The 23939-nt window shown below is 55.5% G+C and overlaps 1 protein-coding gene across 3 annotated transcripts in view; it reads right to left on the bottom strand.

Moving 5' to 3' along the window:
* Window positions 1-20464, bottom strand: part of RAI1 (retinoic acid induced 1) — a 129178-nt gene extending 108714 nt beyond the window's left edge. The window contains exon 1 of one of the 3 annotated variants that reach the window (XM_064378219.1): window positions 20115-20464. The gene's annotated coding sequence lies outside the window, so the exon portion shown is untranslated. Of the gene's footprint in view, window positions 1-15791; window positions 15938-20114 lie in introns of those variants that run through there. The other 2 variants (XM_064378216.1, XM_012436969.2) reach the window with 2 other exon arrangements.
* Between the last annotated feature and the right edge of the window lie 3475 nt (window positions 20465-23939).

The following is a 23939-nucleotide window of genomic DNA, read 5'->3' as shown; positions in this document are numbered from 1 at the left end:
AATGAGAGGGGGGTAAGGCCGAGATGAGGTATCTGGGGTCTCTAGGAGGTTGCATTCAACCCTCCAGGGCGCCGGGCACGTAGTATGCGACCACCATTATTACTGCTTGTGCAGAGCAGGGTGGCACTGGGTCAGTGGCAGCAGTGGGTCCCGAAGGGCCTTGAATGCCAAGCCCAAGATGGCCGGGGACAGCGCTGGAGAGCACGAGGCTAGAACCCAGGGGCGGCGCGGTTGATCGCCGGGGCGCCGGTGAGAGTGTCTCTGGCAAGGCAGGGTGATAAATGAATGAAATGAACTCGCCATGCCAGCCTCTCCCGCGCAGTGGCGAGGACGAGCGGGACAGAGCTGCGGCCTCGGCGGAGGAGGCCCAGCCTCGCGGAGGCCCCGTCGCTGTCCCTTTCCTTGCCTCCCCCTCCCCTCCCCGCCGGGCGTCGTTTTCCAGGTAATTAAGGCCGTCCGGGCCGGCGCGCAGCTGCTTCCGCGGCCTGCCGCGCCTCCGGCCCGGGCAGGTGCAATTAAACCCGCGCGTTCGCAGCCATTAAGCTTTAATGGGGCTCATTAGCATAAGAACGAGAAGACGCTTTGATGGCGGCCACCCCCGCAGGGGCAGCGCGCGAGCGCGGAGGGGCGGCGGGGCGCGGCCGCGGGAGCCCCGAGCCGGGAGCCGCGCCTCCAGCCCGTGGCCCGAGGCCCGCTGGGGCAATCCCGCCAGGGGCCGGGCGACAGGAGGCAGGGCCGCGGGGCCTGACCTTGTCTCTGGGGCTCCAGGCTGCATCCCAGAGCCGGAGGTTTCACAGGGCCTAGGCCTCAAGAACAGATCTTTGGAGGGTGAGGGAGGAGGCCCAACCTAGAAGGCAGATGTGCTTTCCCAAAGAAACAACTGGGGAAACTGAGGCCTGGAGGTGTCATGTGACTCACACAGCCCAGGTCTCAGCCTGCAAGTGGCTCATTTATTCAACAACGATAGCAGCCAAGGCTTATGTGCGTTTTAAGGGTTTAGCATAAATTCTCTCAATCTCCCCAACAGCCCCAGGAGTAATGGGTACTTGCTCTTGTGATCCCATTTTACACAAGAGGAATCTGAGGCTTGGAGGGGGACACCTGAAGTCCCACAAGCCACAGTGAGCTTTGAACCTGGGCAATCCGAAGGGGGGCTCATAACTAGGAAGCTGGGCTTTGCATTAGGGCTCTGACTGTGGGCCGTGACCACCTTGACCACCTCATAACTAGGAAGCCACACAACCATGTGTGACACCACCAGGAGAGGCAGTGGGTGGGGAGGACTGTGACCAGCTAGTGAGCTGGGTGGGCCATCCTACCCAGCAGACAGTAGCCAGCTCCACCAACCATGGGGGTTGTGGGGGAAGCAGGGTGGAAGAATCTAGAAGAAATGTAAACTGGAAATTGGAAGTGAGGTCAGCCAATGATTACTCACTGGCAATAAGTTTGATTCCCACACCGCCTGAAATGGATGGGCTTTCAAAACAGGTCTGTGGGCAAGACGTGGCAGGAGGACCACCACTTTGCCATCTCAGTCCAGCATGGAGTGCAGTGCCCAGCAATTACCAGGTGTTCATGAAACACTAGTCAAGCAAATGAACGAGTTGAATGCATGAATAAATGCTTTTCTTTCCGATTGTGGGGGGAAATAGGGGACTAATTCTTCAAGTTTATGTCTTCCAGGCTTTCTTTGGTCCAGGAGGTGGCTCTGTGAGAGCAAAAGGGCTCAGAGGAACTGGCAGGTGGGGCCTGAGGCAGCGGTGTGTGTTTGACTCCAGGCATCCCCTGGGGCAGTGCCTCCAGCATTCCAAAGTCAAGGCTGTTGCCGACAGATGTCTTGAGGGCCCTGGTAGGGAGCGCAAAAAGCACTGAAGAGGAGACACAGACTGCCTGAGTTCCACTCAGAGGTGATGGGAGCCAGAAGGAAGTCGCCAGCCCCTAGGAGCCCAGAGAAGGTGGGCAGTTGCCTCAGGCCACACAGCAAGAATCTGGGTCTCCTGATTCCTTCAATCGGGACTGAGCCTTTACCTAGTGCCTGGATCCACCCCCAGTCTAGGCACAGGACTCCCTGTCTCTGTCTGAGAAGCTCTGCCCGGCCTCTGTCTTGGCTTGTGATCAGCCTGCATTCCCATACATGAATGCATGACTCAAGTCACTGGATTCTTTGATTAATGTCTTTCTTCCTTTGGCCACACCTCCTTCAAGGGCAGGGATTTTGTCTGTCCATGCAGATCGTGGCTGGTCTCAGTGCCCGGCCCACAGTAGGCCTGCAAACATAGATGTCAACCAAGTGGAAGTATTATTACCACAGAGTCACAGTGCCAAAGAAAACTCCGTGCCTGGTGTGAGCTTTCCTACCTCCCCAAGCTCTCCGGCCTCCTCACAGCTGGCTCAAGGGTGGAGAGGGGCCTCAATGCCTCCACAGCTAAGCTGGCCTGGGGGGTGCAAGCGGGGGAAGGGCTCAGCTCCCCTTCCCAGCCTGACCCTGAGGCTGGCCCACCTCCTCACCTCTGGTCTGCAAAGGTATCTGCCCCAGGGGGGCCCTCAGCAGCCTCATTAGGAAAGTAGTGACAGACACACTGGCTACAAAGAGGAGGGGAGTTACAGGGTTGAGGGCTGAGGGCTGTTACAGGGTTGCCTGCCACATTCCTGACCACTGAGCCCCATCTGGGCCAGGGCTGGGCCTAGAGGAGGGACAGAGACAACGCCCAGAATGCAGAGTTGGGCCCCACAGCGGGGATTTTCCCATCATTCTTTGCTGTTCTTGAGTCCTGATGGGACTCAACTCTTTTTTTTTTTTTTTTTTTTTTAAAGATGGGGTTTCTCCATGATGGCCAGGCTGGTCTTGAACTCCTGACCTCAGGTGATCCACCCACCTCGACCTCCCAAAGTGCTAGGATTACAGGGACTCAACTCTTGAGTGGCAGGAGAAAAACCTCAGCCTGCTGGCGCCTCAGCCTGATGCTCTAGGCCTGCTGTGAGCCACACAGCAGCTCAAGTGCGAGGGCAGCCACAGGGACCGGGGCGCCTGCCCTCTGTGCAGCAGCAGAAGAAACTGAGGCCCAGGGAGGGGTAGGGTCACCCCAGAGCAGAGCACTGGAGTGGGAGTCATGATTTGCATTAGGTCTCTGACTGTGGGCCTTGACCACCTTGACCACCAAATTCCCTCTAGTCTCTGGGCTGCAGGGCAGGAAGGCCTACTTCTGCCAGAAGACGGTCAGGTGTTGCCAGTACTCATCCAGGGCAGGATGGAAAAGCAGGTGCCCCAGCAACTCGGTCAGTGCGCAGTGCTCTGCCACTGATGACAAGTGGGTGGGAGAGACCCAGGCCTCACACCACAGGACATGCACACAGACAGCGACTTGGCTGCACACACAGGTGCCCCAACACACAAAGAACATGTGATCTGCTGTGAATACCGCCTGGTGTATAAGCACCTATACCCTCAGCTCATTTCCTCATCACACACACACACACACACACACACACCCCCCACCTGTTGGTCCCAGTCACAAACACAGACACACCATCTAACAGCAACCACCCAATGCATACAAACACACTCTTTTTACACACACGTCCCCAAGCTCAGGAACACAGGCACACCCATCTTGTCACTAATTCCACACTCAGGTAGTGCCCAGACCACAAGAGCAAACCCATATAAATGAATCATGTTCAGCACATCAATCTCGGTTGCCTCCTGGATACAGGTAAAGCGAAACGGGTCTTAAATATTTTATAACTGAATAAACCTGTTAAGAGAATAGAATTTACAGGGCTGTTGACTGCAAGCTGACATCATCCCTCTCTCATCTTTTCATTTCTGAGAACACACAGAGGCAATGGCAGGTGCTGGCCAGGCAGGGCATGGCTTGCCCATGCCACACCCACTGCCCCTCAGCGAGGGCTGTTATTCCCAAGGAAAGGGGCATTCTGTGATTTTTTCCATCCAATAAATCCAGCTGCTGCTCTGAGACAGAGCCCTCCATCCACTTGTCTCTTCAGCTTTTTTCCCCAAGCCTTGGATGCCTTTTAAATGCCAATCCATCCCTGGCAACTGTGATTTCCCAAGGCCTGTTTCACACAGGGCTTGGATGTGTTAGAACTGAACTGTTCTGGAATAGGGGAGAGAGACAGACCTGGCAGTAGGGATGGATAGGGATAAGGGCAGCTGGTAGCTAGGCCTGAGGGGCAGCTGGGCAGAGGGAGGCTGTGTTGGTGCCAGGCCTGCATGCCTCCAGAGAGAGGCTGCAGAAGAGGAGCTGAGGAGCCAAGGAAAGCAGAAACCAACTCCTAGGAAGTCAAAGCAGAAGGTGGGTCACAGGACCGACAAGGGGCCTCCAGTCTGAGTGTGCCCAGTCAAACGAGGCTCCAAATGAAGATGAAGCCAAGGTCTGAGACCTCCCTGAAACCTGGCATACCTGGGCCAGAATAAAGCCCTTTACTATTGGAGCCCAGATCTCAGCATCAGGCCATGAGTTTAGCATGTCCCTGTCTACACTAAGCAGCCTCCTGGGTCCCCAGCAAACAGGACCCCCTGGCCCAAGCTGCATATCATTGGTTAGTGGCAATGGAGAAGGGCTCTGTAGGGGGCTACAGGTAGGGAGAAGACACACTCAGAAAGTGAACAGCCAGTCCAACAAATCACCCCCAGAAATGTCTGCCTCATCTCAGAAGCTCTCCTAAGAACGTGCTTCAGGAGCATGTTAAAACGGCATTAGTGAGAAAAGTGGGCTATCAACTGGTACATACAGGAGTAATGATGGCATATCTAAACAGACAGAAAGACACAAAAAGTGAAAAACCCCGTGAACGGGTGGTGAGGGTGTTGTGGAGGGAAGACAACTGTGGCTGCCTCTGGAGACTGAGCATGGGTGAATTTTTTTTTTTAATTTGTCATATTTTCCAAAAGTCTATAATAAGCCTGTCCTCCTTTTATAGTGAGAAAAAAGCTATTAAAACCACCAAGTGCCTTACAAAACCAAATATATAGCATGACTTTGTATATGTATCATAAGTGGTTTATTATACATCTACAGAAAGTATGTTGACAGTAGTTGCATCCTGCTGGTAGGATTATACTTTTTACTATTTTCTTGTATTTTTGGATATTTCTACAACCAACATATCAATAATCTGACAATTTCATTAAGAACAAAATGCTTAGGACTGGGATCTTTTCGTTTTTTTTTTTGTTTTTTTTGTTTTTGTGACGGAGTTTCGCTCTTGTTACCCAGGCTGGAGTGCAATGGCGCGATCTCGGCTCACTGCAACCTCTGCCTCCTGGGTTCAGGCAATTCTCCTGCCTCAGCCTCCTGAGTAGCTGGGATTACAGGCACGCACCATCATGTCCAGCTAATTTTTTGTATTTTTAGTAGAGACGGGGTTTCACCATGTTGACCAGGATGGTCTCGATCTCTTGACCTCGTGATCCACCCGCCTCAGCCTCCCAAAGTGCTGGGATTACAGGCTTGAGCCACCGCGCCCGGCAGGACTGGGATCTTTTTGATGGCAACCCTGAGTCTCTTCTGCTACAACTGGAGCCCATTCTCAGCCTCTCCGTGCATGTGCCCTGGGTGAGGGAGAAAGGCAAGAGGACAGCCTCTCAACCAGCATACAGCCTCCCTTCATAGACCCAAAGCCCGACATTAAATTTAGCTGCCTGCTCAGTACAGGTGAGGTGACAGAGGGCAGCTGAATCAGTGCCTCTTAAGAGACTAGGGGAGGCGGGGCACGGTGGCTCACACCTGTAATCCCACTACTTGGGAAGGCCAAGATGGGAGGATCACTTGAGGTCAAGAGTTTGAGACCAGCCTGGCCAACATGGTGAAACCTCGTCTCTACTAAAAATAGAAAAAAAGTAGCTGTGGTGGGTGCCTGTAATCCCAGCTACTCCGGAGACTGAGGCAGGAGAATCGCTTGAACCTGGGAAAGGGAGGTTGCGGTGAGCCGGGATTACGCCACTGCACTCCAACCTGGGCGACAGAGGAAGACTCCAGCTCAAAAAAAAAAAAGAAAATCAAAAAGAGAGACTAGGAAAAAGGCGGCGGCTGTGGAGTGAGTAGCTGGGGACTTAGGGCACAAGAAGGCCGGGTGGGGACAGGGCAGTGTTGGCAGAGGGCAGGGCTGGCTTGGCAGCAAAATTCTGGAAGAGGCTGCCCCAGGGCAGGCGGGGTGCCCGAGCTCAGGACGTAGGAATGTGCCTCCCGGCCAGACAGTCCAGTGACTGCCAACGAGGGGAGGCCTGCGCTCCTGGGCTGGACGGAGGCCGGCTGGGGCTGCAACGTCCAGGCCTGGACCGCGTGAGGTGTGCACTCCCGGCTCGCTCCTTTCTCCCGACCTAGCGCAAAGGGTAGGTCCTGACTGACTCATGCGCAGTCCCAGGGAGAGCAGAACTCCAGACCCAGAGACTGCAGCTGAGGGGCTGGCCTGGCCTCCACTTTCAATAGCCCCCAAGCGGCAGGAGCCGGTTGGGGGTCTAGCCCCCTCATTATCCTGGCCCCCGGAAGCGGCTTCCCGAGGCCCCTGCCGTGGGGTTGCCAGGCTCGGTGAGCAGAGCCAGTCCCGAAGCTAACCCGCACAGGATCTCGCTCATTCTCCCCAAGCATCCAGGGAGTGGGAGAAAGAGGATCAGAAAGGCACGCCGTCCGGCCGAGCGACCCACAAGCAACGGCCGCAGCGCGAGGTCTGGAAGACCCCGCGTTCCCGGAAAAAGACCCGGGCTCCGCCAGGGGGCGGGGCCTCGACCCCCGCCCCGCCCCGCGGCCCCGCGGAGCATGCCGGGCCGGGCGCTGCCATGGCGACGCGAGCGGCCCGCCCCGCTCCGCCCCCCGCCTGGCCTCAGCGCCCCGAGGCTCCCGGGCCCCCTCCCGGCGTTGGCGTCGCGGGCCCCGACCGCGGCCTGTGGGACGCCACCGCGGAGGAGGCCCCGGCGTGGCCAAGATGGTGGGCGCCGCGGGAGGGGAGGGGCGGGACCGGCAGGAAGCGCGGGCATTTGCCCTCTCGCCGCCCCTTCTCGAGGTCGGGGAGAGGAAAGGAAATGGCCTCGGAGGCGAGAGTGGAGCTACCCACGCGTCTCGCCTGACACGTCCTACCTAAGGCTTCCCTCGAGGCCCGGGTCTGCCCAGCCCTCTGAAAGGTGGGCCAGGTCGGGGGCTGACCTCTCTGGACCAGAATGTGACACACACCCCAGAAAAGATGCCCCTCCCTCCCCACAGGAAGGCCCGTCTTCCTGGCTCTATTCCTCCCCGCACCTCCTGCGCCTCCACCCGCGACGAGGAGGGGCCAGTTTGGTTCCTCAGGCCTAGGGGACTCATGCCAGCCTCTGCCCACCTACACCCCAGGCATCCGTTATTGGGCAGAGAACCCGTTTCCCTTCAGCACAGCTGCCTTCCCGGTCAAAGCCTCCGAAGTGCCCACAGATCTGAGAAGTCCCTGCCCTCCCAGGAGACCGGGGAGGCTAGCAGCTCCCAGGAGACCCTGAATCCCTTTGATTCTGTGTCCTCCCAGCAATGACAGGACAAGGGTAGGATGAGAGCATACACTGACTGGGGCCAGGCCAGGTGACTCTCCTCCTCTATCAGTGAGTCCTACGTCTGAGTGAGTGCCAAGATTAGGTGGGCAAACAAGCCCAGATCTGTTAAGGAGTGAAGTAGCAGAGCTGGGACTCGGCCAGGCTGTGACTCCGGATGCCTGTCCACAAGGAGTGGCACTCTCTGCTCCCTGGCCGTCCAGCCCGGGCTGGTCCAGCCGCCCATCTCTGGCCCAGAGCAATGGCCTGGTCTCCCGTTCCTTCCTCTCCCTTCCCCCTACCACAGGCCTGGCTTCCCTTCTGAGCCGCCAATCTGCAGCCACACAAAGCCCTGTTTGTTTGCTTTCTCTGCTGCTCCCCCTGGATCCGATGTCTTTCTCAGCTACCTGCCGCCTGGCTTCCTCTCCAAGCTGCCTGCCTAGCCAGCTGAAAGGAAGGAGGGGCGGCCATTGCAGCAAGCCCTGCCTCATGGCCACCCCATCACTCCTTGAATCCACCTCCCCAGTGCAAGGGGCTCCTAGCCTGGGTGGCCTGACCGTCGACAATGGCTTTGGAGCCCCCTCACAACATCTTAGAAGTAGGGTGCCAGCTGGGTGGAGCAGGAGAGATGCCTGGGGCAGGGGGAGGGTGAGGCCCAGCCAACCTCCCCTCTCCTTTTGTGAGCAAGCTTGTTTTGTTTGTCAATCAGGAAGGCTACCCCTGCCTTTCCAGCAACCCACTGACTGCTAGGAGATAAGGAGATGAATGAGACCAGGAGGGCCTGATCAGAGGAGGTGGAAGCATGATGCCCTGGTTTCATCGCCCTCACCCATCCTCACTCTTTCTGGGGATGCCCAGGTATCCCAGGCATTGTGATGAGAGCTTTACAGGCTGCATAGGGGGCCTCGCTTGGTGGATGCCCTCAGTGACCACCCCGGGTAGACCCCTCTGCATGGCAGGCACATTAGTGTGGAGATGTATGCACCCACTGCAGTGTCGGGAAGCCCTACACAGTTAGCCTGAGCAAAAACAGGGCTTTCACAGGCAAAGAAAAATAAATACCCGAATTCCACACCACCTTCTCTACCTGCAGAGCAGAGTCTGCCCTCTCTCCACTTTCAAAAAAAGAAACCCAACACTGATAGGCACAGAGATACTGCAATTTTGCCTGGCTCCCTCTACCCAGGACTCTTTTATTGCACCCTGCCAAGCTGGGTGGCCCAGGGACCTCCTCCTTCCCCTTCCATCCCCTTCTATGCTGAGTTTAACCCTTACGGCAACTCCAGGATAAAGGCATGATTATGCCCACTTGAGAGCTGAGGAAAGAGGAGGCTCTGAAGGAGAAAGCCATGAAAAGAAAAGCTGCTCTGGTCAGACGTCAAGCTCATGGCTGTCTGACTGCAAGCCTTCACTTCTCACAAGATCACAGTATTATTTAATAGCAAGGGATTAGCTCCCGAATGGATGAGTGACTAATGTGGGGAAGGGGGTAAGAAGCAGGCAGAGCCTGCTCCGCCACTTGGTTGCTGTGTGACGTCAGGCTGATCACTTAACCTCTCTGTGCTTCAGTTTCCTTGATAATCCATATAGGGCAGTTAATAAGACTTAGGGAGGACCACCCAATGCCTAGCACAGTAGTGGACACTGGATGCTGGTTTTTCTCCATGATCCCTTTCAGCATCCAAAGAGACAGATATTCATGTATTAGAGGAACCAGGCTTCTCCCAACAATGCTTTCACCCAGTTGGCCCTCCTGCCACGAACCTACCCCCCCGCCAACCTTCCCCAACCCCTGTAACCATTTCTGGCCCTCTCAGGCAGAGGCCAAGGGCTGCCAAGCTCAGCCCTCGAGGCTCCTGTCCTGCCTGGGAGACCAGAGCCTCACAGTTTAATTAGCCAGGGCAGGGGCCCCAGGGGACAGTATGACCCCAAGGGAACAAAGCCAGCTCCGTCCACATCCTGCTGGACTTAAGGAGAGAGCCACTCGATCAAGTCTGATTTGGCAAAACGTCTGTTTTACTGGTCTGTTTTACTGCTATTTCGGGCCACGGTGGGGATTTTCTGTGTTTGTCTCAAAGGTATCATAAACCAGATTCCTTACCGCCTCCCCCACCCCTATCTGTGTTTGAGATGAAAATATTGTTTCTCCTCTGCTCTCTTTTTTCCTGCTTCTCTTTCCCACCTATCAAAAGAATGCAAATGAGAGAAAGGGAAAAGGCTGGCCCCAGGCTAGGGGATAGCACCTGGGCCTCAGGTGCTGCCACCGCCCACCTGACCCTGCTCAGTCCCCCGGAGTGCAGCATGCTGGGGGCTGGAGTTGCCTCAAACCAGACTAAGGGGTTTAGTCCTCTCCTTTGTCTTCTCCTCACCTCTGGAAGCCACTTCCTGGTCCACTGAGGCCAGGTCTTTTTCTGATCTCTCCCTGGGCATGCGCCAGGTGCCTGGTGGCCTCCCCACCCACAACATACCCTTGCCCTTTCTGCCTCTGAGCCTTTGCCTGGGCTGTGCCCTCAGCTGGAAAGACCTCCCCAGAGGCCCTCCCTTGAAGGAGTGGAAAGCCCCATATCCCTCTTTCTGCCTGCTGCCTTTTCCTTCAGAGCTCACATTACAAGTCAATATCCATATCTAGGCAATAATTTCTGTAACGTCTGCTCAGCTACCACCCTGCATGCTTCAAACGGGCAGCGGCTCCATCTACATGGCCACTGCTGCTTCCCAAGGCAGGGATCTCAACCCTTGGCACCATGGACATCGGGGCCAGCTGCTGTGTGGTTCCGGGGGCTGCCCTGTGCGGTAGGATGTTTAACAGCATCCCTGGCCTTTACCCACTAGATGCCAGCAGCACCTCCCTAGCTGAGACAACCAAAAATGTCTCCAGACATGGCCCAGTGTCCCCTGAGACGCAAGATCACACCTGAATGAGAACCACTGCTCCACAGCCTGGCACAGAGCCCTCTGGAATGAGTGAATACATGACTTTATCCCTCTAAAGTCTAACAGAACATATGATTTTATTTTACCTTTTATCATAATCATGTAGAAATTTCATTTTCCCTATCAGAACAGAAGCTACCAGAAAACAAGCCCATGTGACCTTAGCTGTGAATCAATGCTGCTTGCCCATAGCTATTTGCTGAGGAATAACTATCAAAGCACCAGAGAGCAACGGACTGAAAGCTATTCCCACCCCTGCCCACCCCAAGCCGGAATGCTGGGTGACTTTGCTACAGGAGTTAAGCTTCTCTGGGCCTCCTGTCTCTCCAGCTGCTGTAATAATTCTTTGTCCACTTGGGTTCGTGGCAGGTTTACAACTTCACATCTCTATGCAGCTGTAGCCCCTAAGAAATCGTTGAGGTGCTTTTTACTTTACATTGAGAATTCTTATTATCACTAATAGGCACAATATTTACTAAGCACACTATTCCTGTGCCCAGGACTGGCTAAGAGCTTTAGAGGCCCTATCTCATTTGATCCTCTTAACAAAACTACAAAATAGGTAATATTACTTTCGCCATTTGATGGAGGAGGAAGCAGGCTCAGGGAGGCTTGAGGGACCTGCCTAAGAACACACAGAGGCGGGCAGTCCTGCTGCCTCCCGCTGCTGAGGAGTCCCCAATCAGAAAACACTTTCCGCTTTCATACTTGAGACTGAAATTCCTTCTTTTTGAGACGAGGTCTCACTCTGTCGCCCAGGCCGGAATGCAGGGGCATGATCTTGGCTCACTGCAACCTCTGACTCCCAGGTTCAAACAATTCTCCTGCCTCAGTCTCCGGAGTAGCTGGCATTACAGGCGCTCACCACCACACCCGGCTATTTCTTTGTATCTTCAGTAGAGACGGGGTTTCACCATGTTGGCTAGGCTGGTCACGAACTCCTGACCTCAGGTGATCTGCCCACCTCAGCCTCCCAAAGTGTTGGGATTACAGGTGTGAGCCACTGCACATGGCTGCCAACCCCCCGCCACACACTTTTTTTTTTTGGAGACAGTCTCACTTTGTCGCCAGGCTGGAGTACAATGGCACCATCTCAGTTCACTGCAACCTCTGGCTCCCAAGTTCAAGCGATTCTCCTGCCTCAGCCTCCTGAGTAGCTGGGATGACAGGTGTGTACCACCACACCTGGCTAAATTTTTTTTGTATTTTTAGAGATGAGGTTTCACCATGTTGTCCAGGCTGGTCTCGAACTCCTGACCTCAGGTGATCCGCCTGCCTCAGCCTCCCAAAGTGCTGGGATTACAGGCGTGAGCCTCAGCGCCTGCCAGGACTGAAATTCCTTCTCAAATCAAGCACAACTGCACAAGACAGAGTGGACCTTCCGAGTGAATAAGGCTTCACAGCATCAGGCCCCAGCAGCCAAGCAGAGAAGCAGCTCCAGGTTGCTATAGGAGGGTCTGCTTCAAGGAGTCGGGGGGCTTTGGCACCCCTTTCTGGATGCCAGCCCTCACAGAGAAGCGCTGCCCAGGGTGACCTCCTCCAGCACCAAGCTGGTCCATGAGGTCCTTTAGGTCAGGAATAAAAGCAACAATGGGTGAAGGGACATGCTCTGGCACTTTCTACGTAGCTGACACTGGACTTGAACAAACAACCACCCTATGAGGTAGATTCTATCAGTTCCCCCATTTTACAGATGAGGGAACCAAGTAAAAGAGATAAATAGCTAAGCTCTCAAGTGGAAGACCCTGGATCTGAAGCCAGGCAAAGTCCAAAATGTGTATGCATATCCACTATGCTACATTAGAACTGCATCTCATTCATGGCTATGTTTCCAGTACCCTGGTGTTCCACACATGATTTAGATATGAATGAACAAATGAATGGAGTTTGTGGTTATACTGCCACTAAAGTCACAAGTTGCTGGTTGCTTTCCTGAGGTCCACCTACACTACTAGGGCAAAGTCCCTTTGGATACAGAAACTCTGGCCAGAAAACTAGTAGTAATTCTCACCTGCCCCATATATAAAAAGACCCACTCAATCAATCTGCCTTGACCTGGCTAGAAAAGAAGCACCAAACTCCTCATTTTGGCCAATGTTATTACAGGTAAGGTTTACATGTGACCTGGCATGAATGGAAAAAGAAAAATAATTGGCTAGGTGATGGTGGCTCACGCCTGAAATCCTGAGCATTCTGGGAGACCGAGGCAGGTGGGTGGATCACCTGAGGTCAGGAGTTCAAGACCAGCCTGGCCAACATGGCGAAAGCCAGTCTCTACTAAAAATACAAAAAAATTAGCCAGGCTTGGTGGCACGTGCCTGTAATCCCAGCTACTAGGGAGGCTGAGGCAGGAGAATTGCTTGAACCTGGGGGGCAGAGGTTGCAGTGAGCCGAGGTCATGCCACTGCACTCCAGCCTTGGCGACAAAGCAAGACTCTGGCTCAAATAATAATGATAATGATAATGATAATAATAATAGCGATTTCTTCCACATGCAAAGCACTTTAATAAGAAAAATAACTGCCCAAGGCCGGGTCCGGTGCAAGCACTTTGTAGGCTGAGGTGGGCAAATCATGAGGTCAGGAGTTCAAGACCAGCCTGGCCAACATGGTGAAACCCCATCTCTACTAAAAATACAAAAATTAGCCAGGCATGGTGGCACACGCCTGAAGTCCCAGCTACTCAGAGTCTGAGGCAGGAGAATCACTTGAACCTGGGAGGCAGAGGTCCCACTGAGCTAAGATCTCACCACTGCACTCCAGCCTGGGAGACAGAGCAAGACTCCATCTCAAAAAAGCAAAACAAACAAACAAAAAACAAAGGGCCGGGCGCAGTGCCTGTAATCCCAGCACTTTGTGAGGCGAGGTGGGTGGATCACCAGGTCAGGAGTTCAAGACCAGCCTGGCCAAGATGTTGAAACCCCGTCTCTACTAAAAATACAAAAATTAGCTGGGTGAAGTGGCAGGTGCCTGTAATCCCAGCTACTCAGGAGGCTGAGGCAGGAGAATCACCTGAACCCAAGGGTGGAGGTGGCAGTGAGCTGAGATCACGCCACTGCACTCCAGCCTGGATGATAGAGAGACTCTGTCCCAGAAAAAAAAAAAAAAAAAAACACCTGCCTAACAGCCCAGCAGTGACAGCCCAGCTGGGGAACTATGCACCAGCAACCAACCAGGAGGGATCTGTTATCCCCATTTTATTTACTTTTTTTTTTTTAATTATTTTTTTGAGACAGAGTCTTGCTCTGTCCCCCAGGCTGGAGTGCAGTGGCACGATCTCAGCTCACTGTAACATCTGCCTTCAGGGTTCAAATGATTCTCCTGCCTCAGTCTCCCAAGCAGCTGGGATTACAGGCACATGCCACTATGCCCACTAATTTTTATATTTTTAGGAGAGATGGGATTTCACCACGTGGGCCAGGCCGGTCATGAACTCCTGACCTCAAGTGATCCATCCGCCTCGGCCTCCCCAAGTGCTGGGATTACAGGCATGAACCACCTTGCCCAGCCTATTATCCCCATTTTAAAGGGGAGGGAAATGGAGCCCACAGTGAGCAGCTGGTACCTGGATTTGAACCCAGGCTGGTGTGACCCCAAAGCCTGTGTTTATAGCCCCAAGCTATAGGACTTCCTTGCTTTCCAGATCACAAAACACAGCAACATTCACTTTTTTTTTCTGAGACAGAGTCTCCTTCACCCAGACTGGAGTGCAGTGGCACTATCTCGGCTCACTGCAACCTCTGCCCCCTGGGTTCAAGCAATTCTTGTGCCTCAGCCTCCCAAGTAGCTGGAATTACAGGCATGGGCCACCACATCTGGCTAATTTTTGTATTTTCAGTAGAGATGGGGTTTTGCCACGTTGGCCAGGCTGGTCTCAAACTCCTGACCTCAACTGATCCACCTGCCTCGGCCTCCCAAAGTGCTGGGATTACAAGTGTGAGCCACTGTGCCCCAGCTCACCTCTAATGCTTATAACAAAGCCCATTCACATTTTTGACAGAAGAGGAAACTGACCCTCACAGAGGGAAAGTGACTTGCCCAAGGGATGCTGCAGTTGGAACTAAAATGCATTTCCTGACTCTGAATCCAGTGCTCCTTCCCCTACCCGACCCCTATCTTGCCTTCCCGATGAGCACAGACTCCAAGAAGGGAACTCTAGGAGGTGAACCCAAGCTTCTCTGGTTTCTGCATGTTCTCCCTCAAGCCCCTGACCATGGGCCTGTAGATGCTCTGAGCAGGCCCACTGCCCCTATTCTATTGCTGTCTCCACTGGGTCCCTGGTTTCTCACCCCCAAGGACTGGGTGACTTGGACCCACAGACCATCAGTCGGAGAACAATCCACCCTCCCCTATTTACCAATGAGACTGAGGCGGGAGAGGAAGGCAGATGCCCCAGCAGTCCTGGCTCCCCACCACAGTGCCTAACAAATGGTTCCCCTGCCCCCACCCCCTGCTGCTTGCTGCACCCCACTCCTGCCTCTGCATAGCATCCTGGGTGCCTTCTCTTCCCCAGCCTCATCACTTTGTGCAGCATCTAGATGCTCATCATCCAACTGGCCCCTAGACCTCAAGGGCCTCAGAGCCTGGACCATGAGCTTGTTCCTGTCTGGGGCCTGTGCAAGCATGGAGCAGAGGCGAGAGGACACTTAGGGTTGTCTGCTGGACAGAGAAGGAAGGCATGGCCAATGGCAGTGGGAGCTGATGCGCCTGGCTGCTTTCCTTCCCAGCCCTGAGCATACTCTTCAGACTCTCCAGCAGCGGCAGGAACTTCCCCCTCACTCCTTGTCGTCCCCCAACCTCCATCTCTCCCAGTCCCTGCTCACCACTCCCCAGGTCCCCCACCCCCACTCCACCCTCTCTGCCCTCATGTTTTCCTCTTCCCTATTTCTCCCCTCCCTGGCTGTGTCACCCCAGACCTCTCTCTCTCTCTCTCTCTCTCTCTCACACACACACACACGCTCACTTTACCCAGCTCTGCCCCCTCCCCCAGACTTCACATGGGTTCAAAAACCAGTGGAGCAAAATCTGTCTTTTGCCAGCCAAGCCCCAGCCTGCACCTTCAGCCCTGCCTCCCCCTCCCTGGTGTCACATTCCAATCTCAGATCCCCAGTGACCCACCAAGAACAGGGCACAGCTCTGCCCCAATCACTGGGGAACAGGACGAGCCAGTTTCTCCCAGGCCCCTCAGGAAGCAGCCTGGGGAAGCCGCCCCCCTCAACAAGCCCGTCACCCCACTCATCTAAAGTCTGACAGCACAAGATCCACAGAGACCTGAGCATGCCCTTGCTAAGGATCAAAGGGACCCATGGGAGACCATGTCCGGGCTCTCACCCTCTCCACCTCACCTGGCTCTCCTGCCAGGAAGCATTTCTGAGCGTCCTGTGTTCTAGGCCTCGCCCTTGGAGCTGGGCAGGAGCGAGCAACGAGACGTGCTTTCAGGCCTCGATGCTCCAGCCTCATGGGGAGGACAGACACTGGCAGAATTGCCGATAATTTCGTGATAAACGCTACACCACGAGTATAGACAAAGGGAGATGACTCATTCTGCCTCGGAGGCAGAGGAGGAGGAGGAGGAGACAGGACGTCTGTTTTGGTCTGGGGCGGCAGGGAGGAAGGTGAAGGGCATCCCAGGTGGAAGAACAACCCAGCCCGACGCACAGAAGCAGGGATGCACATGGCTGCACCTTAACAAGGAGGTGCTGGCTGTGGCTGGAGGGGACAGGACGGAATGAGGGCAGGGCAGGCAGAGGACACCAGAAAGGGCCCTGGGCAGTGTGGGAAGCAGTACAGATAGGACCTTTATTCAGAAGGCAGCAGGAGCCACTGGAGGTTATCTGCTGGATTGAGAAAGATCACTCTGACAGTGCTGCTGGCCAGGGCCTGGGAGGGGGCAGGGAGGCCAGTGAGGAGGTCCCGGCAACAGCCCAGCCTCTTCCGCCACCACTCTTTCCGAGCCAAGTCCTCCCCTCTTGGCCACAGCACACAGGCCACGTCCCGTCCAGCCTCCAGAGACTTGTTCTGCCCACTATGTTTCCTTTGCCAGGAACGCCCCTGTCATTCTTACCTCGCCATGCCTGAAGCACCTGCTCAAAGCCCCCTCCTCCAGGAAGCCCCCAGCTCTGGTCAAGGCCTCGGCTGTTAGCCGGGTCCCAATCAGCCACTGGGCTGTGAACTTCTTGTGGCCAGTGCAGGGATGTTTCCTGCTTGGACCCCGGCATTAGCACAGAAACAGTGGGTCCTTGGAAAATCCCTGTTCCCTTGGGCCCAGAGCCCAGGTGCCCTTTCCACAGAGACGCTGCTCTGCACACAGTTGCTGTTGCGTGCACCTCCTCCCTCCCTGTGGAGCCACACATTGGATAGGGGATGAAAAAGACACCCAAGCCATGGCTACAGACAGCTGTTAAAAGCAATGAGTTTCAAACATGGGCTGCCATGGAGATAGAATAGCAATAATAATACAATAATGACGGCAGTAATCAGCATTTATTGGCATAAGCCCTGTGCTAAACTCCCTACATCTTCACTTCAGTCCCGTGAGGGCTGTACTGTGATTCTCCTGATTTTAAGACAGGGACACAGGTACACAGCAGTAAATGGCCCGTTCAGTATGTGGTGAAGCCAGGAATCAACCCAGAACTTGCCCTGAAGGACTTCGCCACACAACCAACCTCTCCAAGACGAATGGAGAGGAAAAAGGAAGCTGCCTGGTGAGAAGTCACGGTGTGTCCCCATTTAGGGAAAAATAAAACTTTGCATATACTGGTATATGCGATAATGTGTGCATTAAGTGAGTAACAAAAAGTCTAGAAGGAAACGTTCAAACTGTTAACGGGGGTTACCTGCAGGGAGGGTGCCGAGGGAACTTTCACTTTTACTACATATATCTCTGGCTTATTTGCATTTTTCACCCAAGTATCCGAGTATTACTTGAGTAGTTTAAAACGGGAGGAATTATTAGGGTTGCAATTAACATTTGTTGAATGAATAGACGGCAAATTAATTTCCTAGGCCTGTTTTTTTCAGATTCTGGGTATGACCCATCAGTAGATTGCAAAATTAATTTTGGGGGTAGCAATCAGTAATTTAAAAAAAAAATCAAATACACTAGAACAGAAAGTATCATAGACCAGCAGACATAGTAAGGGAGTTATTTCAGTAAACTTTTGTTTCAGTTATATACAGTGGGTATGACCTGTGTAGCTGCCTAAGATGTTATTTCTTACTGCAGGTCACGGGCAAGAGTTTCAAAGCCATTGGTCCAGGGTTGGGACTGTAAAGAGGAGTAAAGCTGGGAGCAGTGACTCACTGCTGTAATCTCAGCACTTTGGGAGGCCAAAGAGGGAGGATCGTTTGAGCCCAGGACGTCAAGACTAGCCAGGGCAACCGTGGCAAGACCCCTGCTCCTAGAAAAAATAAAAATAAAAATTAGCTGGGTGTGGTGTCGGGCGCCTGTGATCCCAGCTACTCAGGAGACTGAGGCCAGAGGATTGCTTGATTGAGCCCAGGAGGCTGAGGCCGAAGTGAGCTGTGTTCATGCCACTGCACTCCAGCCTGGGCCGCATAGCAAGACCCTGTCTCAAAAATAAAGAGGAGTAAGACAGAGCCTCTGCCTACAAGAGCCCCACGGTCAGTGGGAGGGAAAGGCAGCTCCAGCACCCCTGAGTTCCCTTTATCTCTGCAAAGCCAGAGGAATGCTGGGCTGGTGGGAAAAGTCCTATTTTGCCCACTCCACAGTTGGCTTCTGGGGCCTGGATCTCGCCTTTATACATTCCCCTCCTCTCCAAGGCGTCTGCTTCTGAGAGCTTTTGCCAGAGTTATGGGGCTGAGCCTGCCCTGAGATCAGAATGACTATGTCCACTTCTGTGTCACGCAAAAGGCCACTTCTCCTTGCTCCTGGGCCCCGAATGTACCGGCTCGCCTGTCAAGAGGGGGAGGGGTGGGAAACTAGAAGATTCCTTTCCAGCTTCCAGATCCCGAGGGCCACGTCCCAGAGAAGCCTCTGAAAAGGCAGCTGTATGGTCAGCCGGGAGGAGCCACCATTCAGTCTGCAGCGAGGGCCGTCCCCCACTTAGAGTGGGCCTGACTCTGAGCAGAGCGAGGTGTGTATGGAGAATGGAGAGGAGCAGTGGCAGGAAGAGAAGCAGAGCCCCCCAGCTCGGGGCTCCCATCACTCTGGCGCCTCCACATCAGAGCTCTCCTAACCCACCCCCGCCTCTCCTCCCAGGGCAGCAGACAACTAAAAAAAGATAAAATAAAAAGAAGTAATTCCCCTGCTCTGACGTCAGTGCGAGGTCTTAACAGCCCGGCAGCGGCATGAAACTGGATTGCAACCAGATGTAATGCCCTTGAATTCTCAACACACTGCTGCGTTGGAAAAGACATAGAGCGGGGGTAGAGGTGGGGGGGGACTGGGCAGTATTGGTGGGAGGAACCGTGCAGGTCCCGCGTGGGTCCCTGAATCCTGGCCCGCCGAAACCGCGGGGAAGGCGGCGCGAGAGGGAGGGCGGCGCGCGGAGCAGCGCGGGGCCGGCTCCGCCATTCAGGCGCGCGGCCTCCCCTCCCCCAGCCCCCACCGGCGCATTGTTACACTCGCTCCCATCCATTCAGAGCCCGAGGCCCGCCGCGCCCCCGCCAGCCCCGGCTCCGCACAGGAGGGCACCGCTGCAGCCCGCACTCCGGCCTCTGCGTGGACTGGAGAACGACCAAGAGCACGAGGAAGGGAAACTGCTCATCGGGAAAACGGGCGCCCCAGGAAGCTGGGGCCCTGAGGGCCTCGGGCCTGGCTGGTGTTTCGCTTCCCCTCGGCCCCACCACGGAGGCCCCTGGCGCGACCAGGCTCCAAGTGTCACCCTTGCGTCCTGCCACCCCGTCTCCGCCTCATTCGGCTCCCATGTCCTCCTCCCGGGTTCACTGCCTTCAAGGCGCGGGGGGGCCGGCCTCGAGAAAGGCGGCGGGCTGGCCGCTGTCTATGGGGAGCCAGGCTTGCGTGTCCCGGGCCCCCGCCCGTGACGTCACCCCCGAAGAGCCCGTGCGCCCCAGGCCTGGACGCTACAGAACTCCCCGGGTCGCGGGGGCCGCTTCCTGCCCGGCCTCAGGGCCTGCGCACAGGCCCAGGCGCCTCTGCCCGGGTGGGGACACCGCAGAAAGCCCGCGCACCCCATCTCGCTACGCACGGCCCTCGCCGGCCCTGACTCCCACGAGACGGCCACGCCGGGCCCCGGTCACGCATGGGGAAGTCAGCTACCCGCCCGCCACCTCGGACGCACTCACAAAGCTCCCCGGCGCCGCGCGAATGTTCCCCACGTCCCCACTCCACGCTCCTCAAACACTCCGCGCCTCGGCGCACGCAGAGCCCCTGCCACCCTCGCCCCTAGCGCCCCCACGCCCCCACCCGACCTCAGCTCCGCACACATCCCCAGAAGACCCTCAACCGCGGTGCAGGGCGCCCCCACCCTGCAGCTCCCCAGACGTCCATCCGGTGACCTCGCGCACCCCCCACACCACACAAAGCAAGGACCCCACGGACCCCACATCTCAACCCAGCGCGCGCGCTCGGCCCCCGAATCCGCCTCGGCTCCTCACCTGGCCCAAGATCCCGACGTCTCGCGCCGCCCCCGCCCCGGGGCAGCGTCCACTGCGCCCCCCGCGCCCCGGCGCTCGCTACTCACCTCGTCGCCCGCGCTCACTCGGGGGCCTTGGGTCTGGCGCTGCGACTTCGCGGCCCGGAGGCCTGGGTGGCCATGGGGGTCCGGTCGCGGCGGCCCGGCCGGCCCGCGGCCAGGCAGGAAGGACGGTGGGCCGCGGCGCCCCCTCCTCGCGCCGGCGCTCGGGCCGCGGGCAGGGGCGGCCTGGTCGGCTCGCCTCTCGCCCTCGCCGCCCTCGCTCTCCCACTCGCCTCTCGGAGCCCAGCCGCGAGCGGGGGCGGCGCCCGGGGGCGCGGGGAGCGGGCGGCGCGGGGACCGGGCCCTGGCCGCACACCCGGCCGGGCCTGCCTGGTGTCCGCGGGTGCCGCGGGGAAATGCGATCCCCTCCGCACAGGAAGAGCGGACGGGCGGGCGACGCGCGGGGGGAGAAGGAAAGCGAGAGCGCGAGGAAAAAAGTTCCCGGGCGGCCTGGCTGCGCTCGCTCGCGGCCCCGGGCGCCAGGTGGGCCGTGCGCGCCCCGACAGCACCCCCTGGCGGTCCGCGCGCCCCACTGCGCGCCCCCCGCCCGCCGGCCTGCAGGAGGGGGCCTCTGCGGTGGGATCCCCGCACGGCCGGGGAGGACTCTAGCGCCCCGCGTTCAGGAGCTTCCAGCGTCAGGCCAGGCCCCCACCCTCACCCCGCCGCTAGCCCTCACCTGTGTCCACCTCTTTACTGTTTGAGAAACATTTTCGATTTCAAACTCCACTGGCTTCATGTAAACTTCATTTACTGGGCACCTGGCACCTTGCTGAGTCCTGAGGAATCAGCAGAGACAATGCGGTCCCTGCTGTCATGGAGCTGGCATCCTGGTGGGAAGAGACAGACAGCAAACAAATGCTTAGATACACGACGAAGATAATTTTAGCAGTAAGTGCTAGGAAGAAAATTAGCAGGTGAAGTGACGGCTAGGGCTCCTTGGCTGAGGGTGAGAGAAGGAGGCCTGTCTGTGCAAAGATCTAAATAGCAGGAGGAGCCGCCATGGGTAGAGTCTGGGAAGAGCATTTTTTTCTTTTAGAGGCTCTGTCTTGCTGTGTTGCCCAGGCTGAGCTTGAATTCCTGGCCTCAAGCAGTCCTCCCACCTCAGCCTCCTGAGTAGTTGGGACTACAGGGGCCTGTCCTGCTGGGAAGAGTATTCTTGGCAGAGAGAACATCAAATGCAAAGATCCCGAGGCAGAGAAGAACTTGGTGAGTAAGTGGAATTGTGTGGAGGTCATGAGCAAGGGGACAAGTAGTGGGCACACTGAAGTCAGAGCCATAAGGGGAGGGGGCAGAGCCTGCAGGGCTACAGAGGGCCCAGTGAGGAATTTGTTTGCAATTCCAGTGCAAGGAAGGTAGTCACTTTAAACAGGAATGCTGGATGAATAAGTCCTTGCATGAAACTTACAGACCTCTGACCAATTTCACGCCAAGGTCTCTACTTGCCATAGCTCAGGTGGGAGCTCACTGCCACCTGCTTGGGAAGCCTCCCAGCCACACCCAGCCTCTAGGGTCTGTGGGGCACCCCCCATTAACAGGCCCATCAAAGCCTCCCTTATTTGTCCTTTCGTTGGGCAGTGGGGAGCTGGTCAAGGCGTCAGAGCTTGTGGGAGACCTGGGAGAAGTGAGTCCCACATCTGCAAAGTAAGGTATTGTGACAGGTAGGGTGCCCTCACTCTGTCCCAGGCCTGCTGTGCCCCTTCTGTGCATGTCTCATTAGATCCCAGTGCCCCCTCAGTGAGGTTGGCTTATCACATTTTGTGGATGAGGAAACTGAGGTGCAGAATGATGAAGTCCCCTCTCCAGGTTCTCAAGCTACAGGACAGAAGCAACAGCGGTCCCCACAGTCCTTCCTGCTGGGCTTGGCTACCTGACTCCCACGGTGAATGTTAAGAGCAAGACAGAGCTGGATCCCAGTGTGAACTGTGTTGTCTTAAGCTTGTTTTAAGCGGTTTCTGGGGGAGGCAGATCTGGTTTCTAAACATGGCTTCTCTGTGCCCAGCTGGGTGGCATTGGGCAAACTACTTAACTTGCTGAGTCAGTTTCCTCTGTAGAATGGGTAGAATAGTAGTACCTACCTTATGGGTCTGCTGAGAGGATTGAATTAGGTACATGTGGAAAGCATTTAGCTTACAGCCTGGCATGCAGTAAATGCTGTTCTGCTTTAAGATGCTAGATGAATGGGAACCGTCCTTGTCATCCATCCAAGGGCCCCTAGTCCCAACTCCAGGCTGGTCTCCTGCCCTCCCCGCCTTACCTTAACCTGCTCCTGAGTGGAGCCTAAGGGAAGGCTGGTTCTTGGGACCCCAATGGGAAGCAAGACAAGGAGGCCTTCCTAGGGGATTTCTGGTTCCCACACAGGGGTCCCCAAGGCTAGCTGCTTCACCTGGAGAGGGCAGGAAACCAGCTGGAACCCCAAGTCCGGGAGAGTCCATTTTCCGGCCTTGGAATTAGGTATTTTTTGTTTTGAAAATTTCTTGGTGTCAAATTTACATGACTGGGGACATTGGACCCTGTACGCAGGGTTGGGTACAAAGAGGACCACAAGCCTGGGTTCTTTCGGAGTCACAGCTCAGCCACCGCTCAAGGAAGCACATTTCTTCAAGGGATTAGCACTTCTGGATGTCAGTTCAGTGAAGGATTGGAGGAGGTGGTGTTTCAGCCAAACATCAGAGGATGGACAGGAGGGGAGCCCTGGGTCACAAAGGGAATGGGTGTCCCAGAGAGTGAGAGGAGGAAGGAACATGTAGGCAGATGGAAGAGGGTGTAGGGTCAGAGTATTAACAATTGTCTTCGTGTGTGAAACAGGGTCTCACTCTGTTGCCCAGGCTGGAGTGCAGTGCTGTGATCACAGCTGCCTGTGGCCTCAAACTCCTGGACTCAAACCCCTGAGATGGACTCAGCCCCCTGAGTAGCTGGGACCACAGGCACACACCACTATGCTTGGCCAATTTATTTTTTACAGAGATGGTGCCTTGCTGTGTTGCCTAGGCTAGTCTGGAACTCTGGGCTCAAGTGATCCTGCCGCCTTGGCCTTCCAAAGTGCTGGAATTTTAGGTATGAGCCATCACGCCTGGCCAGAACTGCTACTTTGAGACTTGCTGTGTGCCAGGTGCCTAGTGATGTTGTAACAAATTGCCACAAGTGGCTTAAAACAACACAAATGTATTCCTTTTTTTTTTTTTTTTTTTTTTTAAGACAGATTCTCGCTCTGTTGCCCAAGCTGGAGTACAGTGGTGCAATCTCGGCTCACTACAACCTTTGTCTTCCAAGTTCAAGGGATTCTCATGCCTCAGGCTTCCAAGTAGCTGGGATCACACCACCATGCCTAGCTAATTTTTGTATTTTTTGTAGAGAGTGGATTTCACCATGTTGTCCAGGCTGGACAGATTTATTCTTTTTTCATTCTTTACAGTTCTGGAGGTCAGAACTCCAAAATCAGTTTCACTGGGCTAAATCCAAGGAGTGGGCCAGGCTGACTCTCCTGATGCCTCCAGGGGAGAATCTGTTCCTTGCCTGTTCCAGTTTCTGGAGGCTGCCTGTGTTTCTCGGCTTGTGACCCCTTGGTGACCTCTAGAAGCTAGAACAGGCAAGAAAACAATTGCTTCCATTGTCCCAGCTCCTGCTTCCTCCCTTGACCTTCCTGCCTCCACTCATGAGGAGCCTTGTGATTCCATTCCAGGCCACCTGGATAATCCAGGCTAATCCCTCCATCTCAATACGACCCTTAATTTATTTAATCACATCTGCAAGGACCCTCTGAATGCTGCCTCGCTACAACTCATTTTACAGATAGGAAAATCGGGGCTCAAAGAGGTGAAGTCACGGATCCAA

The sequence above is a fragment of the Aotus nancymaae genome, unplaced genomic scaffold, assembly GCF_030222135.1.
Source record: "Aotus nancymaae isolate 86718 unplaced genomic scaffold, 86718_ANA_hifiasm-v0.15.2.pri h1tg000018l, whole genome shotgun sequence".
Classification (NCBI taxonomy): Eukaryota; Metazoa; Chordata; class Mammalia; order Primates; family Aotidae; genus Aotus; species Aotus nancymaae.
Note: the sequence above shows the minus strand (reverse complement) of the source record. Positions and strands in the feature narration are given on the sequence as shown.